Genomic DNA, 17100 nt, shown 5'->3' with positions numbered 1-17100 from the left:
GGAAGGAGGGGGAGAAGGAGGAGGGGGACACCCGGCTGGCGGCCTCGCCTCAGTTCATTCACAGGCGGCGGCTGTCGAGGGCGGCTCTCTGCCCAGGGGGAGTCCAGCGCTCATCTCGCCTTCCGCTCCTCTACCCCCTTCCTCGCTCGCCGCCGCCGCTCGGCCGCCGCCGGCCCCCCCACCCCGGCCCCCTCCCGCCCGCCCGAGCTCCGCGCCCACTCGCGCAGCGCCGCGGAGCGTCGTCGGCCCCCCCGCCTCTCGCGCAGACACACACACACACGCACTGCGCCGCCGCTGCCGCCTCCTCCTCCCCTCTGCGCAGGCGCGCCGGGCGCCGCTGCCTCGCGCGGCTGCCTGCTACCGCTCCCCTCCCCCGCCGCGGCCACCGCGCGCGCGCGCCGCAGGCGGGGGGGGGGGGGGGAGGGAACGGGACGGGAGCGAGTGCGCGCGCGCGCGCCCCCTCGCCCTTTCCCTCCTCGCCAGGGGCGCGTGCGCACGCGCCGGCCACCCCTCCCCCCCTTAGAAAAAAATCAAAACACCAAAACGCCACAAACGACGCTTTTCAGGGCAAAAACCCGCCTCTGGCGTAGCGGGCGGGATACCCGGATGTTGGGGCTGGGAGAGCTGCAAGGGGGGGGGGGGGGGCAGACGGAGCGAGGCCTTTAGAGGTATTACATCACCCTCCGTCCCGTGTCCCGCCCCCCCGCCGGGCCGCATTGAGCATGCGCGAAGCGCGTGGGCGAGGCACGCGCTTGGGCGGGGTGGGGGAGCAAAGACGTCATCGGCACCGCCCCCTTGCCTGAGGGGAGAAGTCGGCGCGAGCGCCCATGGCTGCTGCGTTGGGTCCGGGTCCGGGTCCCGGTCCCGGTCCCGGTCCCGGTCCCGGTCCCTCTCGCTCGCCTGAGGCCGAGGGAGCGGGGCTGAGGCCCTGGCAGGGTCAGCCGCAGCGGTGTGCCTCGCCTCCCTGAGGAGGCGACGGGCGCGGGGAGCAGCGCCTCTTGCTCCTCGCCGGGGCCAGGCGGAGGACCAGCCACCCTGCTCCTGTCCCGTCCCCAAAGCCGCGGGCAGGCGCACGGCCGCAGGGACGCGCTGGGATATCCTCTTACTCGGCTAAACCAGAGCCCTGCAGGCTTCCCTGCCGAAAGCACAACTGCTGGCAAAATCAGCAGCGGATTACCAGTAATGAACGCATAATGGGTTTAATAATCCCATGATTTTCAGCCACCCTTTGATGAAGGCTGGCCTGTTGACAAAAGGGACGGGAGTATGTTCTGGGAGTGACTCCCCCCGCCAGTCTGCAGGGAGCAAATCTAGAGGACAAGCTATTAGACAAACCTGTTTTGTCTAACCGGGGGATGTGAATCTGGCGGGGCGGGTGGAAGCTCGGGGAGGCTGCGGTGGGAGCGGGGCCTGGCTGGGAGAGGGACGGTTCGGGGCGGGGGGGGAACCGTCCGTGCGGCTAATTCCAGCAAGGCAGGGTTAAATGACGGGGCTGGGGATTTTTGAAGGTGGAGTGGATGCTTTTAAAGGAGAGCTTTTAAAGGGAGGAGTGCCTTTAAAGGGAGGATTAGGGATGCATAGTAGTTTCGAGGTTGTGAAGAAGGAATTGACTACAGAGGGAGAGATACTGAAGAGGGCTGGGGAAAGGTGAAGTGGGTACTTAGCTAAAGAATCAGGAAGGTTGTCTACTTTAGATGGTTTCCATCGTTAACAGCAATCAGAACAAACAGCCATATGTTAAGGTTTCCGTAAACTGAATGTTGGGAAAACCCTTCAAATCGCTGGTTATGTTCCCCCAGCCATTGTAGATAACAATCAGCGCAGCTTCAACCCGAGTGTGCCAACGACTGAAGATAGTTAATTGAGGGCTCTTGCGCAGATAAGACCTACAAAAACAGCAAAGCCCTACCCGGAGATAGCTAAAAAAGCTGTAACAAATACAACAAAACTTCATCGTTGTAGGGCTTTCCTGACTGTGTTTCAGTGTGATTACAAAATCTCCAGTTTCCATTGCTGACTGTGACTGAATGGTACGTTTGGAGCCGATCTCGCTGTATTCATCCTGATCGTGTTTGTTAGCATGATACTGAACACCACTCAGTGCTGCTCGATGTTGTGTTAACTATTTAAGGACTTTGAATTGTAGTTAAATGCAGCAAAATTTGTCAGTGGAAGCAAACCTTTAGGGAGATTTAAATGCAAATTATTCTGAAAATGTGTTGCGGGGGAAGCGGAATACATGCAGCGTGTTCCACAATGAAAGGGAGATTTTGGAAGGTCACGGAGTAATTCCCATTTTCTTTGTCAATGCAATTTTGAATTTCCTCTTGGTATCCAAAGACAATTAGTTACAACTTTGATGCAGTTCAGGTTTTTAAAACTGCATTTCTTCTTTTTTTTTTTTTTCCCCTCAAGACTTCTGCAATATACAGACAAGGTAGAGTTTATGCAGGCATGTGCCATGCTTCTTTAACCTCTACACCTAAACATAAATTTAATTTTTCACCCTCCTTTTCCACTTTAATAAATCTCTCCTAACACTTCGAATTATATACAGTTGTGGATTTCATTTAGATTCTGTGTTACCTAGAGCTGTGTTTTTGTGCGGTTTTTTTTTTTTACATAAAAGTGAATGAAAACATGGCCCAGCTTTTTGTGTGATGCCCTAGTTTTAAGCTGCAGGAATGTAATGACAGCAGCGAGTTTGCTGCTGTCATTTTCTATTTATATGTTTTTCGTGGGAAATTGGATGGAGTCAAATTACCACAGTATTTTCTTAAAGTGTAACTTTTATTTAGTTTCCTAGTTTTGCCTGACCTGTTGTACTGACAATGGGAATAAATATTTACAAGAAATTCAGACATTGCATTTAATTAGTATAAAACAGCTGTGTGTAACGTATGCCTCGCCTATGCGTATTTGTAGCTGATGAGACTACATCTCCCAGCGTACAACTCTTTATTTTCCCTTTAGCTGTAGATCAAGATGGGATACAGCTGATTGGGACCTGTAGTCACCACAGTCAAGGTGGCACCAGCAAGAACCATTGCGAAACTCTTTCAACAGTGCATCATAAACCATGACTGAATTGTTGAGGAGAATCATATTTCAATGTTTGGAACAAGAAATTTGTGTTAGCATAACAAAGCATATTTAAAATGATGTGCTATTCCACTGGATATTTTTAGAGAATGTTATTTTTAGAGGGTTTTTTCCTGCTTCCTGTTACAGCTTTAAAAAAGTCTTTAGATGGATGGTATTTGCCAAGAGTATTTCTAAAAAAATCTATGTATCTAAATAAATAGATATTTACCACCTATGCACACTTGGTTATTGCAGGCAGGAGGATGATTTTGTCCAACGTATTCATTGAAACTGTCAATTTAGAAAATGCCACTCTTTGTCCAATGAAGCTGTTCCCAATGACATCATTTCCCATAAAATACAGGACTGCAGTTGCTGCTGGGATCACATGGCAATTTAACTGCGTTTGGGAATCAGTTTTCATCATAATGGCCATATTCCATAGGAGTCTGCTGTAATGTCTGTGTGTTGGTATTGCCCACTGCTCCTTGTAACTCTTTCAGTTTTAATACCAGTCTGCTAAACTTCTTTTATTATAAGGTATATCATGAGGTTTCGGAATTGTGTCTGTACATTCTTTAAAGAGAGGACAAATATTAGCTGTTGTGTTGCATGATTTAGATTTCTTGATCCCTAAGCGAAAAAGCTGTCCTTCCTTCAGTGTCTCACATGTAGTTTACTCAAAACGTCAGGAAAAGCAGGGCCTTTTAGTTTCAGCTTCCCTTACTTATCGTCCCTGTTTCTTTTACTGTCTACCATGAATATTTGACGTAGATGGGAAATAATGTATTTGAAGGTACCCTGTACCCTGCAGCCTAAAAAGCTGGTAGGCTGTGGGGTTTTGTTTTGTTTGGAATAGGATTTGTATCACCTAATAATGCTCATCTAAATATTAGACGTATAATCAAGTTGTTGTCCGGGCTGTCTTGGTTCAGCGGAGAGAGACAGGCACCTTCGGATGATCATTACTCCCATGCTTACACTGGCATCTAAAGCAGGTTGGGCGAGTTGCTGTCTGAGGGTGACTTTTTCTCTCCTATAGTTTCTATGACTACAGAAGAACCTGAGATGACCACTTAGACTAGACCCTTAATTTTCAGATGGCTAAAATTAATTAATTACCCGTGGCGCTTAGAGTTTCTCTATTAGAAATCTTCATATTAATGATATACAATAGTGTGATCATGGACTTGCTAGAACTTTATACTTGGCTTGTGAGGTACTGATGCCCTGTGCCATCTCCTCCAGTGGCCTGTACCTATTTTTGGAATCTAAAAGCCAGCTGGATGACTGTGCTGCAGGCTTTACGTCTTCTTGGTACTATTCCTGCAACACCCTGGTGTGATGTCATCTGTAGGTATCTGCTCAGGCAGCTGTGCCATTGGGAACTCCATAAAATGCCAGTGCTGTAGCTATGATTAATAATCATATAATGTTTAAATCATCAAAAGTGCACACCTAGGGTGTATCCTATATCCAAACAATTTATCTGAAAGATGTCACAAAGACTTGGGACTTTTGAAGAATATGGGATGCCAATGTTCTGCATTCTTGAAATGCAGCAGTTCTGATAATATTTGCTTTCTGCTAGAGTCTTGAAAAGTGCTACACAAAGAGCCATGCTTTGCCCCCTCTGAGATGAGATTTATGCTTTCCTGATAGCTTTTTAAACCAACATTCAAACAGTTAGGGCATTTGTTAAAAACAAACGCTAGTAATTTTCAATCTACAAAATCAGGTACAAAATCATTAGGGCATCACAATGTGGTTTTCTTATTCTAGCTGTAAGAGACAGAAAGCAATGCTCAGTCATGAGTTTTATTTTTCCAGTGAGAATTTGCTGACAGAAGTAACCTGCAATTCAGGAAAATCGGCAAAAGCAAAGTACAGTAAAAACCTAAATATCAATAGAGGGAAAATCCTTTTATGCTGAAAATTAATATAAAGCTTTATTCTAGAATAGTTATTATTTTTGTCCCGCCATTTTTCTCCTACTTTTTTGTATGTGAAATATGGGAAAAGCATGGCATCTCCCTATTTCTACAAAAGTCCAAAACTTACACAAAAGTAAGAAGACAAAAATTCAGGCAGCTCAGGAAGATGAATGCAATTTGTCAAGGTTTTCAGAGCTCATCTGCAAATCACCTGCATTTCATGTGGTTCCTTCTATCTGTAGCAAAATGTCACTGAAGACCTGGTGGCCAGGAAAATTCACTTTTCATGTGAAATGGGGAGATTAAAAAGGAACATCAATATAGTCTACAAGCATTGTAAAGAAAATGAAAAATGAGAGAAAAAAGAGAGCCATTTAAATATTGATTTTTTTTCCCCCTCCCGTTAGAATCTCAGCTGCCTCAGTGGTTGAAATGGAAAAGTCTTGCGAGAAAGCCTGCGTGTCCTGAACCTGTTACATAAGAAGGGACAAAATAGACATGCTTGGTGTCTGCAGAAGCGCTGGCATGGTATTCCAGGGTATGTCAATTCATTTTGGCCCCTGTGCTATCTACCAGATTCATGATGGTACGACGTAAATGGTCTCATTGGGACCATCTGTGTTGCTCTTCAGCATAGAAACCATGATTCAGCTTAAAGCAACATTAGTAGAAAACATAAGCTGAAGTATTCTAAAGGCTGGGTCGAATTCACACACAACAAGACTCCAGCACAGATACCTTTCTATGGTTCTTTCCAACACTTTATTGAATCTTCATCTATCAGTGGTGAATGCTTACAGCATCTTTGTGTTCAATTCCTGAAAGTTTAGTCTTCCTAAGAAGATCTTCTTTAGCTGTAAGGCAAGCTGTGAAGTAGAGAACAACCAGAATATTTTATCATCTAGGCTTTAGCCTATTCCGTTCATTAGATGGTTCTTCTGTTTTAAAAATGCAGGGGTATATGTAAGTTGCTGTTTTCATTTGCTGTTAGTAGTCCGTGCATGAAGGCCTGTATCCTCGCCGCAGTGACAAAGCTTCCATTGACCTCAGTGTTGCAGGATCAAACCCTTAGTCATTAGCATGTTATAAAAACGGCTGTTATCCCAGCCAATTTTAATGGGCCTGCCTACAATTGTCAGTTGTTTAACCTAAAAATTAGCTTAGCAATCACAGCTAAAATTACATGTCAGACTGTTGATGCATAAGAATACTTCATACTGAGTCATCAAGAGTCTTATGATGCTCTTAGAGTTTTATAATTATTAACATTCAAGCAAGAGATTCTGAAATTCGATAAAGACTGGAATTTCCAGATGTGAAGGAGATTAGTTCTTATGAAAAGATAAGATTTATATTCTGTAAACTCCGTTTTTTGTGTTACTAGTCCTTTTCTTCTTCAAATTGCCAGATCTAGTCGCCGCCTTTGTACAGCGAAACACAACTTACTTTCTGCAACATTCATTCATATAAACCTGTTCAATCAGTTGTCTCTTTTAACAAGCCTGTTAGCCTGGACACAGCCGAGGAGATAATTTTTTTGGTGTTAATTAGTTAAATTAAACTGTGTCAGAATCAAATAGCTAAGGTGTGGAGATACTTGAAATCTGAACATTACTTAATATTTTGCAAAATAGGTTTTACACAGTACCAAGGATTCTGGAGAGTCTGGGATTTAAAGGATAATCCTGTTCTGGAGCCGGATTTTGCCACTTAGGCCTTCTTTAGTTGTCAACATTACTGAAGTTTAAATTTAGTTTCATTACATAGGTGCTGACATGGTATGACTGTAAGAAGTAAAGACATTGTTTCAGGTTTGCTGGCATAAGGGACATGAGGAAAATGGGTATGAGATCACAAGCTATACGTGATGGTTTTCTCAGGAAAGCAAAACAAGTAGTAATTTGGATTTTTAGCATTTTTATGACAACCCTTGCCCCCCTTGATGGTGTTGTGTTTCTTTGAGGATGGTGCAGAACAAAATATTAGCAAAGCAATAAGGGCCATTATGAAAAGAAACTGCTTGTTGTGCAGTTCAGGCTCAGAGTTTCACGAGGAGGAACCTATCAGGGAAGGAAAATCTCATATTGCAGGTCACATTAGCATCAGATCTTTTGTAGAATGTTTAAGTGCAAGTAATGTGGTGCAGCTTAATATCAGAGTGTTACTCAAAACATGGATGCTACTTGGAGATAATCTGAGTCCCCATCCTAAACAGAAAGGTATCCTTCCTTCTCAGGAAATTTCAGTTCATCTAATGGATTAGGAGTCCAACTACTCCTTGAGAGATTTGGGAATGTGATTTCTTTTAAAGATTTGAAATACATTTGTTCTCTTGCTTGTTTTCATTCATTGTAGCATATCACTCATGTATTTATTAAAATAAATCTATGTTTCCGTTATATTTGTGTGTGTAAAGGCATACATTATATTTTTACAAACACACTTCTTTTTTGCATTTTTTAACTTTTATAGGAATAATCAAAATAATTGGCTAGTACTTGACATTTATCGTGTCGTATTCCAATTACTCCCTTGTGTTGTTTTACTCTGTTTTATGTTCAAAATAAATAATATAATCCCTCGTAAGAGACAAGATAAGGAAGAGGAAAAAAGCTTGTCTTACAAAGATGAGAAAAATGATGAGGTGAAAAAGGGAAAGCATTGGTGCTATTAATTCACAGCAGTCTGCTGACAACGGGATGGGAATCATTAGCTCACTCTACAGAGGTCACAAGATTGCCATTCTATGACATAAATTTCAATTAATATAGACACTGTCTCAACATGAAAGTGGCAGTTGACCTGAGCTGAACCCAAGTTAGATGAGAGGCTCATTACCAGTAACAGTTAGCAAATAGGAATTTTCCTGCAAGTGCAAACTGAAAAGCAAAGTTACATACAAACATTTCCTTCTGCTGCTAACTGTCTAGGTAGAATTTGTGAATATTCAAAGACAGCAGTTGTGGAATGCTTTGTCCTCATCTCAGCTGCGAAAGCAACCTGCTGAGAAACCCACAGTAAAAAGCAACGCCACCCTGATGCAATTTCTAATGCTGTCTACAAAAATGAAGTTTAGGATCTTTTCTGAACATGAATCCTAAAAGCGTTGAAGTTGATCCAATGCCTTTCAAGTTAAACTCAAGATTCCCACTAACTTCAGCGGGCCTGGATTGGGTTTAAATTTCTTATTTGCTCAGGGAAGCATTAGCACTGTCAAAATGACTTTCATCAATTTAAGCTGGATTAATAATACAGTAGTCATTTATCGTAAAATCATAATAATTTTGGTTCGAAGGGACTTCTGGAGGTCATCTAGTTCAACCCCTGGCTCAAAGCAGGTCCAACAAGATGGGGTTGCTCAGGTCTTTGTCCCGCTGAGTTTTGAATATCTTTGAGAATGGGCATTCCACCTTTCTGGGCACCTGTTTCTGTGTTTCCAGTCAGAATTTCCTGTGTTGTGATTTGCGTCCGTTTTCTCTTGTCTTATCAGTATGTAGCTCTGAAAAGAGTCTGCAGTTGAAGACAGCAATGAAATCTCCCCTTACGTTTCTCTTCTTCCAGCTGAACTGAGATGGTTCTCTAAGTCTCTCTTCATCTTGGTGGCCCTCTACTGCACTTTCTCCAGTACATTGAAGAATTACTTGCCTGGGAGAGGTAACAAAAGGCTGCTTACACACCTTTGATTTAAATACTCGTGGTTAGTATCTTGCCTGTTGCTGTGACATATAAAATGCTTTTTCACATCATTAAAAAACTCAGCTATGCAAAATAAAATGTTACTCTCTTTTGTGACTCTCCTGAACCTCTCTGGGTTGACGCCTGTGCTACCATACACAGAAAGCTGATGGATCCTCAACAAAGCACCTGGTTGCTTGCACTGAGCCTTAATGTCAAGTAAAAGTTGACTTCAGAAAGTGGAGTAGGTGAAATGCTCATCAAATCACGTACACATCTTGGATTTGTGTTCCTGCAGATTTTAAACGTAACTTCTTGCAGCATACCGTCCTATACCCTTCAGAAGAGGAACAGGGCCACCTTCCTGACAGACCCACATCTGCCTGATCCTGGGCAGTGCAGGAAACTTTTTTAGATGTTGGTAGTAGTTAGAGCAGTCTTCTTGGTTTTGGTTACCAGAAAGGGACTGTTGGAGTACCAGGTGCACCAGACTTATCCTCTCCCAACATCAGCATGTCCTATCCGTCAGCTGATTATGAAAGTGCTATGCTCCAATTTACTTCTCTGACACCCAGGGATTTTCCCAGATGAATAATTACATCAGCTCTCTGTTTATCGTGTTACTGGAATGGAAGCTAATATTTAGCCACTGTATGTCCTTACCTGTTTACCTCCTTTCAATATGTAGTATTTAAGCAGGACTACTGCCTATGACTTTTGTTAACTGAGGTACACAGAAAAAAAAAGTCCCCAGTAGCATCTGCTTCTAGAGCTCCTTACATAATATCTTCATTAAAATGCCAATCACAGGGTTCTGCTAAGAGCCAGGTCAGACTGTGATCAGCTTTTTAGGCCATGTTCATTTTTGGACTTTTTGCCTAAGAAATTCCACAGGTTCACATGCTTGATTATGCAATTATTTTCTTGAATTCATTAAAAAACTCCCCCCGTGCACAGTTTACAGCCCTAAAGCTGATCTTCCTTATAATTTATATTCTGGTGGTAAAAGGTTTAGAAACAGGAATCTGGATTTTTCTCTTAAAAATGTTGGTTGTTAATGAAAATTCTCTTGGTATTTTGTGTTTTGCTTTGGGAAGACCAGCAGAGGGTGCCTGAGCTGGAGAGCAAACCCAGTCCCAGATTTGTGCAGGAATTGTGAACAATATGAATGTAAAAAAAGAAGTAAACTTTAATTTAGTTCTCTATTAAAACCAAAAAGGAATACATTAACGAAAATGAAGGGAAACTAACTGTCTTAGGAAAACTGCACTATTAAGAGGCTGTCAAAAAAGTAGTACTAATAATTAAGAAAAAAATATAATAATTTGGGGATTAGGAAAGGAATTATAATTATCTGATTCTGTCGTTGGCTAACAGCCACTAAAGGACTCATTCCCTGAAGTATCTTTTCATGGGTTTTGGGAGACATTCCTTCCATAAGCTGCTCCATAAGCTACTGCTGTATAAGGGGACAGAGGAAGAGAAAATCTTTCAGCGCAGGATTCAGAGCAGGTTCCCAATTTATGTTCCCTGGCCACTCCCAGGATGGAGTTTGTTTCTGCTGACTATAGCGAGTGCTCAGGAAGACGAAGCTGTGCAGAATCAGCCTCTTGGGCACCACCTTCTTCTCCTTCTCCTATCCCTCACTTGATGTTAAATGATGCAGGAGAGAAAGTTTTCACTAGTTCCCTGTATGAGTAGTCTTTTCAGTACTAGTGCAATGAGTGAGCCTACACAGAAAGAAACCTTTCTAGATTCATTACAAAAGATTTAAATTGAATAAATACTGTTTTATATAGCTATGTATGTATTTGGAAAATTCCAAATGTGGAAAAGGGGGCACAAATCCTTCTGTTGACTTTGGTGACCTTGTAACCCAGACCAGGATGACAGACGCAGAACAGGGATCTAAGAATCGGAATGTAAATATCAATGATAATGTCTTCCTCTTCTTCACCATCACGAGAGGTTTGTTCCATATTAAGGAAGTGAGAAAGCTTTTTTTAAAGAAAAACATTAAATACTTGCTTTCCCTCACTTATCCAGATATGATGTATTCATATGACATGGTATGTTCAGATACGTTCTAGCCTTCACCTCTAGCTATTCCTCTGAGGAAAAGTCCTTCGTATATTTGTATCTAGACTTCTGATATTTAACTTGAATAATCATGAAGAATTACATAGTACTAATGTCACACAAGCAAAATGCCATTATCATCAAATGGAGTTTTGTTCAAATAACCTGAACATGTTCTGTATGTCGTTTATTTATATAAACACAGGTGATTTAGTCACACCCCTTAATGTAAACCAAAGAAAGTATGTTAAGAAAAGGAAATGGATAATACAACCTAAGGACTCTGGGTTCCATCACTGTCCCATCATACTAAACAAATCTTATCTTCATATAAATGGCCCACCTCCCACAGAAAAGGCTGGAGTTTTTCTGGATTTCTCTTTTTATTATTTCTCTGAGTAAAAGTGCTTTTAATGTCAATAAACAGGAAAAGAAGTCAAAGTAGTGTGGGCTAGAGGAATGAGCAGAGCTCAGGCAGGCAGTCCTAAATAAAATTCACTCTTATGTGAAGGACACATCTGGAACACTTAAGTCCCATTCAAATATCTAGTTAGGTCAGCGAGGGAGACTTGATATGCAGGAGCTCTTTGTCTGGAGGCAAATGTTGTCCTTCAAAAAGTAACATGCCCCTTCTAAACAGATACAGTTAATGCAGGTGCCAGTAAAAGCACGCCGAGTGCTTTGCAAACAAAAAGCCAAGCCAAGCAGTTTATAATCTAATTGAAAAGTCATGGATGTGAGATTTGGAAGAAGGGCAGGGCCCAGTGTAGCTGCAGGTGGCTGGGATCACTGCAGAGTTTTAGAGCTTCAAACCCAAGTGTCACACTGGGTAGAGGGTAGAAAATGGCTCTCGCTTCTTATATTGAGGAAATCCTTCCCAGGGGATGCCACAAAAAGTCACTGACCAACAACCAGGAGTCATCTACTTCTGTGTCTGAAGATGCTTCCTATATTTGTCCTGGCTGGCTGAATAAGAGTTGTCTTGCCACTGTGTATTTTTATATTACTATTTTGTATTTCTCTGTGATGCTCTGTTGTTATCAGCTGTTTTTTCTCTGTATTTTTTGCTGAGGGAGGAAACAGTGAGGTGTAGGGAGAAGAGAGGAGGAAAGAATGATTTACTCACAGTTACACCACTTTAACTTAGGGTTTGCTTAACTGAACACTTGGAAAGATTCAAGTAACCACCTTTGCTATGTCTTTGCTACTGAGTACCACAATCAGGACCTTCTAGTCCTGAGACCAACTGGCCTGACCTGGCTTGTGTCTGTAGCTGATGCCCCTCAGACATACCCCACATTCCCTGGGACAGTGTTTGTAGGCAAAGCCATACCACGAACCACGATACCAGTTTAAAAGTATGGATGATGATGTGCCAGTGTATGACTCCACGCCTTGGCCCTGTTTGACTTACTGGTACAGATGTAGCTTACTCTGGCAAAAAAGCAATTTCTCCGATTTACCTTCTATTGCTTGGGAACAGGTTGTACTAAACTGTAATGCAGTGGCCAGGAAGGCAGTACCAACAGTTTTATTTACTGTTTTAAAAATGGATAGAAGACACGGTAGTTCAGCTTGCCCTAATTAGAACTAGACTCCCAAGTTTTAAACTGATGGGAGCTCACACACAAAACCTTAACTAAACAGACTGAAATGAAATGGATGCAAGGAGTAAGTAAAATTAAGGACAGATTTGAAGGAAGAAAAGATGGAAGTTATTTCCTTCAAGTTTGTCTTTAAGTGGCCTGGGCCTAAAGGGGAAGAACCCATGAAGATTGAACGATGTGCTAAAAGCTGAAATGGGAGGAGATTAGGATAGCTAGGAATGCAGAGGCTTAAGTGCACAAAAACTCAGAGACTTGAACTCAAGAAGGTAATTCCGATGCAGAAAGCAGACAGCTTGTGCTCTTTGTAAGCAATAGGAAAAATTTCACTGACATAGTGACAGCAGAATTGTACCTCAAATCAGCATCGGATCAAAATGCATTTTAAAATGCATTTAAAAGGCTCAAATGGATGTCCCTTACCTAGGATAAATTTTTAAGTTTTCAGTAAATTTTATTACAAAAGAGACAATATTTTCTTAAATAGTAATTTGCAGGTAAAAAAGATATAAAATAAAAATATAAAGAAGTAATGTATATGTCCACTGTCTGATCAGACAGATTTATGTACGCGGTATTTTTGGCACTCCATTATGTTTACCTAGGACTGTCTTTGCCTGGATGTGTGTTTGTTTGTCTTCTCTTCTAGCAGCACTAAACCGTATGGCATAGGTAACATTCTGAAGCAGACAGCATGGAGTCAAAACTGGCCTTACTTCACTTGCACTCATTTTATGATGGATTCTCCCTAAAATTTTGTTTTCCTAAACAAAGCAAAGAGCTTTTTTCCTTAGAAGCTGTTCTGTTTTGCTCAGAGTGGAAGAGGAAATACAGGAAAAGGGAATATAGTGCTGCTCTACTTATTGCTATTCATTTTAATGTTATTGTACCCGCATAAATAATTTAGTGAAGTAAGAGCATTTTTCAAATCTATGTTTTACACAGACACTGAAATAATCTCAGCTAATTGCACTGGAGCTTTATTTACTCTAACATGGATCAAAGAAATTGCATCACAGTACTGTGGAAAATATACACACCCATGCTCTCCCAGTGTTATCACCAGAGCTGCCATCAAGTTGTCTGAGGCCCCCTTGTGAACATTCATAGAGGAAGCACTTCACCCATAAATCTGTGAAAATTTACTCATTTTATAGAATCATAGAATCACAGAATGGTTTGGGTTGAAAGGGACCTTAAAGATCAGCTACTCCAAACCCCCTGCCGTGGGCAGGGACATCTTTCACTAGATCAGAGTGCTCAGAGCCACATCCAGCCTGACCTTGAACACTCCCAATGATGGGGCATCCACAACTTCTCTGGATCCACAACAGTGTCTCATCACCCTCATAGTAAAACATTTCTTCCTTATACTCAAACTAGATCTACCCACTTTCAGTTTAAAACCGTTGCCCCTTGTCCTGTCACTACAGGCCCTGGTAAAAAGTCTGTCTCCGTGTTTCTTATAAGCCCCCTTTATATGTTAAAAGGCCACAATAAGGTCTCCCCAGCATCTTCTCTTCTCCAGGCTGAACAACCACACCTCTCTCAGCCTTTCTTCAAAGGAGAGGTGTTCCAGCCCTCTGTTCGTTTTCACGGCCCTCCTCTGAAGTGCTCTGACAGGTCCATGTCTTTTTTGTGCTGGGGGACGCAGAGCTGGACGCAGTACTTCAGGTGGGGTCTCACCAGAGCAGAGCAGGGGGGGAGAATGTGGGCTGCCAGCGCACAATGCCGGCTCATGTCCATCTTTTCACCCACCAGTATCCCCAAGTCTTTCTCCGCAGGACAGCCCTCCATCCATTCAATCCCCCAGTTCCACTGTGCCATTGCACTTTTGCACAAGGTCTTCTTGACACTGCACAACTGAAGAAAAAAATAAATATATAGGAACAGCAATCTAATCAAACATTTATTTCTGCCTTACTGCTTTGGAGACTGAAGGCAGTTTATTTTGCTTTTATTTACATTAAGTAAGTGTGTCAATATAATTTGTGTAACTCTTAAGAATAAGGCACGTTATCATGTTATGTGCTGAGTTTAATTGATCTGTTATCTGCTGCCACAGAGTCAACATGGGGAACCTCAGCAAGGTTCACAGCAGGGTGTGGAGCACGACTGTGACCTCCCACCTTGGTAACTATTTCTCATGTTGTTTTCAGAGCCTGTACTTCAGCTTTACATTGGCTCTTCACAACTGCAGTTAAGTACTTTGTATAGATGTCAGAATATGTTTACTGAACTCCAAAGTGCTGTCTGCATCAATGACAGCACAAAGTGCAACAGAATTGTCATTCATTCAGTTGATGTTCAGGTTGACTTTGGTTGACTTTTAAAAACTGTTAGCAGTAATGGCCTCTTCAGAAGGTGAAAATTAGCTTCTCAGGTGGAAACTAAGTTCAGGCATTAGAAGGAGAAATATTTTTGGTGTTCCTTGGGAAGTCAGATGTTGGTTAAATCCAAGGGCTTCGTTATAATGTGATCCTTTAAGAGATGTTTCACTTTTATTTGGTACTTTGTCAAACAGCTCTTCTCTAAGTAGTTGCTGGCGCTGAAGCAACAAGCAGAGCGTATGCTTTGTCAACACTCAAAGTTGTACTTCCAGCAAGGAAAGTCAGAGAGCACTGCTGGCCGTTAAGGTGAGCCTGGAAGCTGGCAACCCTGAACTCCCATCAATCTTTTGTCAGTTACTTTGGGGTTGAGAAGAAATCTCACAGTCTGGCCTGATTCGGATGGTTTACAGCATCCATGTGTAAAAGCTGCAGCCTGTGGTAGCTTTACTGCTTTTTAGCTGGTGGGGATCTCAAAAGAAATCTTTTTAATAGACTCGGGTGTGTATAATTAAGATAATTCCTTAAGTATATTTAGCTATCATTACGATAATACTAATGAGATGAGCGTATTTACTTTTTCTAAGTTGGAAAACAGCAAGAATGGACATTACTTTGTAAAGGACCTTGTAACTTTTTCCAATGCTCTCCTTCCCATGCTCAGTCTGATGCTGAGCATGCCTTCATGCACTGAGCAGGCATGTCATGCCTGTCTTTGTAATCTTGAGGATAGGCAGTAAAATCCCCACTGATGGTGATTATGCAGGTGTACCAATACACAAGAACTGCGTAACTGAACTTCTTTTTTAACAGGAGAAATCTATTTTACTCAGTTTTGTTGTAAAAGAAGGGCTGAAGCACAGAGTTATAGGATAAATTCTCACCACTCGCCCATCACAGGATGTTGGGACCTCATGAGTGTCTCCTACGCATCCTTTCTGTGTTCAGCCTGAGCTGCTGCATACCTGTCTCTTTGGGGATAGCCAGGAAAATCCCTGCTGGGAATATATATATAAAAAAATATATATAATATATATAAAATATACTGTGCAGGTGCAGTGTATGTCCTCTTCCAACTTTATACTGCCTGTTCTGGTGTGTTGTGGTGCAAAGCTCCACGATCGTGTGTGCACCACGTGTATTTAGCACAAGGAGGAAAGAAGACCCAGAAATTTTTTTACCAGGGCTTATAAAGATCTGGCAGGGATGGACAGCTGAATTTTGCAATGAGAAAACTTGTTCATCATGCCCTAAATTTCCATTGGAAAGTAAGGAAAATACTTTAAATTACTTGCTATTTATTTATGTTATTTATGTTTTGTTTGGCATTAAGGTTCCATTATGCTATGCATTGCATGAACACAAAATAGTTCTCAACTCAGTGAAACAGGAGAAAACAGGGAAATACAAAGAACATCTGTAACTGCGCTGTGTAACTGTGAACAGTCATAGTAGTTCCTGTGATAGTCTTCCTTCATAACCTCTAAAGACCTGTTTCTATTCTGAAACACAACCACCATTTAAGTAGCGATTGGTTTAGACACCGTTGAGGATTGGTGCTATTGACAGAAATTAAGTATGTTTGCGGTATATTTTTTATTTTTCTGTCAACTTTTCCGTGTCATATGGATTAGGTTCTGACTGATTTGCTGAAAAATCAGTCAGACCCTAAATGTTTAAAGGTAGACCATGGGTGTGTTTTGCCTCAGAAAGCCGTAATGCAAATTTTGTGGCAATTCAGGTGTTGATTCACGAATCCGTTGCTCATCAGTGGAACTGGGACAGACCAAGCAGCTGCGTGCAGTAAACACGAACATCCCGTGCAAACTGCACAAGCATCCCGTGCTAAGTCTTCCGATAGATCAGGGGCTTTAGCCCGTGAGATTTTGTCTCATTGTGAGGGTCTCTGTGCCTCTCTGAACAGCTATGCAGCCTGTCCTACATAAGCTCTGCATGCATTTGTGTCAAGTGTCTGGCAAAGAGGCAGAAATTATTATGGGTTCCTCTTTTATATCTGTACGTCCTGCTATGAAAGACTTTCAAACATCAAGATAGTAAGAACAGAGTTTTGCGTCTCTGCACATAAGCACTAGCAAATCTATGGTGAAGAGCTGTAGATGAGTGATGTGATGTCCACAAATGCTGCACTCCCTGGGTTTTTAGCACCTGTGGGTATCCAGCACCACGGATTTCGGAGCCCAGGGTTTAAACCCAAGGTCTGCCATGTTGGCCAGAGCAGGCGTATGTGAGAACTGGGTTCGCCTTGGCTGCTGGCGCAGCAGCAGGTATGGCCAAGGGTAGCATTACTGCAGAAACCTGGTCAGGGAAGACCTCCACGCTGTGAAATGACCCGCTGCCTCACAGAATCACAGAATCACTAAGGTTGGAAAAGACCTG

Source organism: Gavia stellata, chromosome 7 (genome assembly GCF_030936135.1).
Source record: "Gavia stellata isolate bGavSte3 chromosome 7, bGavSte3.hap2, whole genome shotgun sequence".
In the NCBI taxonomy this organism is placed as follows: Eukaryota; Metazoa; Chordata; class Aves; order Gaviiformes; family Gaviidae; genus Gavia; species Gavia stellata.
The sequence above is the reverse complement of the archived record's forward strand: the minus strand, read 5'-3'. Positions refer to the sequence as shown.